Genomic DNA, 2,254 nt, shown 5'->3' on the forward strand with positions numbered 1-2,254 from the left:
TTGAAAGTAGCGAGGTACGAATATTAACTATTCATACAAAATAGGAATTCGAATATGATAATATAAAGGTCAGCCAATCTTCTAAAGTAATTATATTCTTCAATATACGGTTGTGGTCAAAATTCGATTATTGTTTTGCCTGATGCACTAAAATTCTAAAACCATGCATACATAAGACTATTCTGGTTGATCAAAACATAAAAGATAACATTATTTCTAATAATATTGATAAAAGTTTATGCACACATATCTATCTCACTACATGTACATGTCTATAAATACCTTCATCATGAGTAAGAACTTTGCCACAACAAGATCACTAATCAATATGAGAGGTACAAAAAGGAATTGATGATGATAGGAGTCATCACACCAATTGTATCATGGAGTCTTGCATGGAAAAATAGAGAATGAGAATGAGCCAAGGATGACTTGCCGATTTTTATCAACAAATCTTAACTGATTATAGTGGTTCGGCAAGTTGACTTTGGCTCTGTTTCCTTCTCTTCTTTTCGATGTCAAACTCCAGATATATATTTGTATCATGTGGTAATTGGTAAAGTATTGTAATATCATTAAGATGCATTTTTTTTTTCAAATATATTTTGGTGAATGCTAATTTAATGGCATTTGCTTAGGTATATTTGAAGTTTTTAACAACTAGTTTTTTTTTACAGATGAAAAAAAAAAAGTTGACCGATGATAAAAGCCCATTTTCCTCTTTAGACCAAACAAATCAAGAGAATCTTCCTTGCGTTTCAAGTTCTTTGCCAAAACATGGAAAGTTAACAAGCTATTCTGCTAAATGGCTTTACAGGTTCGACAGATCGTGTTGCTAAAGACTACGGGAGTCTAAAAGTACATTGTAAAAAAATCATCAAAACAAGCAACATGGGAGGAGAGATGCGAAGGCTATGAAATGGTGTTTGAGGGAGATCAAACTAAAAGTACCACGAGTGAAAAGAGAGAGAAAGGTCTTCATGGCAGGGAGAAGTCCTTGTGGTTATGATGAAATCCAAAAGCAACACGGATATAAATGTTACACTGAGGACAAGACAAGCGAGAGTACGAAGTAATAGACAAGTGTCAAGAGAAACGGAGAGGAGTTACTCATGTTGGGGTGAGTAAGGAGAAGAACTCACAAAGAGAAAAGAAAGAGACTAGTTCAAACATAGCTCTTACCACTAAGGATTCATCAGATCCTAAAGCACTAATTCACTCTTCTGATAGCTATTCCTACAAGGCATTTCGCAAGTACCCTTTTTGGTAGTTTCTCTCTTCCTCTTATATAGATACAACCTTTTTCACCGAATAAGCTGACCAATTGGGAGAAGAGAACACAGCAAAAGAGAGATAGATTACTTCAGAGTAGATATCGCCAGTCAGGGATTACAACACCGATCAGGAAACTTCGTTGAGAAGTTATATAGTTTTACAGAATTTTATCAACAATGAAAAGGTAGGATTAACGATTAGTATTTAGTTCGCCGGTATGTACCGTGTTTTAGGCTTCTTGTCTGTTGGATCAATACGAGTACGCTTCTTGTAGAGAACACGGAACTCACACTCTTTGCATTTGAACACATCTCCACGCTTCAAAGTGTTCTCTTGACCACAATCTTACAAACCAAAATGATTCAGACAAACAAGTTAATGTCTGAGAGGCTGCTTGGGAGAAGCTTGATTTAAGCAAAAGCCTCAAAAAGACCTCAAGTCAAATAGATCAAACAGAGTCTGATTGATTCATGCATGCCTCCTAACTAAGCCAATTATGAGATTGCCTAAAGGATTAGGGTTGAAAGAGTTCCAAGAAAACCCTGTCCGATTTTAAAACCAAAAATTGGAAGAAATTTTCGAGAGGAAGAAGATGGTTCGAGCATTACCTCCGCAGACGTAAGTAACAACAGGTTCTTCTGGCTTTGATTCCATGATTTTTCGTGATTAAGAGAGCACACAAGCGAAGAAGTGACAAGAACGAGGAAATGAGAGACGCTAGGGTTTTATGCGGAAGCCTTGAAGGTAAGGGCTTTAATATAAACAAGTTAAATATGGGCTTACACTAAACATTCAAAAATTTTGGATCTTAAAGCATTTCCAACTCATTTCTATATTTGCAACTATACTCTTTAAAAAGTAAAAATCTATTCCAACCCATTTCTGTATCCACCTCTAAAGTAAAAAATTGTTATTTTTGTCTTTGTAATAGAGTTGAACTGTTTTATATGCAAAATAGTCTCTAAATTTTTATTATTGA

The 2,254-nt window shown here is 35.1% G+C and overlaps 1 long non-coding RNA gene across 1 annotated transcript; it reads right to left on the reverse strand.

The window, feature by feature from the left end:
- LOC109128824 lies at nucleotides 881-2,008 on the reverse strand. Its single transcript, XR_002035131.1, has 3 exons — nucleotides 1,884-2,008; nucleotides 1,300-1,619; nucleotides 881-1,259 (listed from the first exon to the last, which is right to left on the reverse strand). It is a non-coding gene; the product is annotated as an uncharacterized LOC109128824 (long non-coding RNA).

The sequence above is a fragment of the Camelina sativa genome, chromosome 14, assembly GCF_000633955.1.
Source record: "Camelina sativa cultivar DH55 chromosome 14, Cs, whole genome shotgun sequence".
In the NCBI taxonomy this organism is placed as follows: Eukaryota; Viridiplantae; Streptophyta; class Magnoliopsida; order Brassicales; family Brassicaceae; genus Camelina; species Camelina sativa.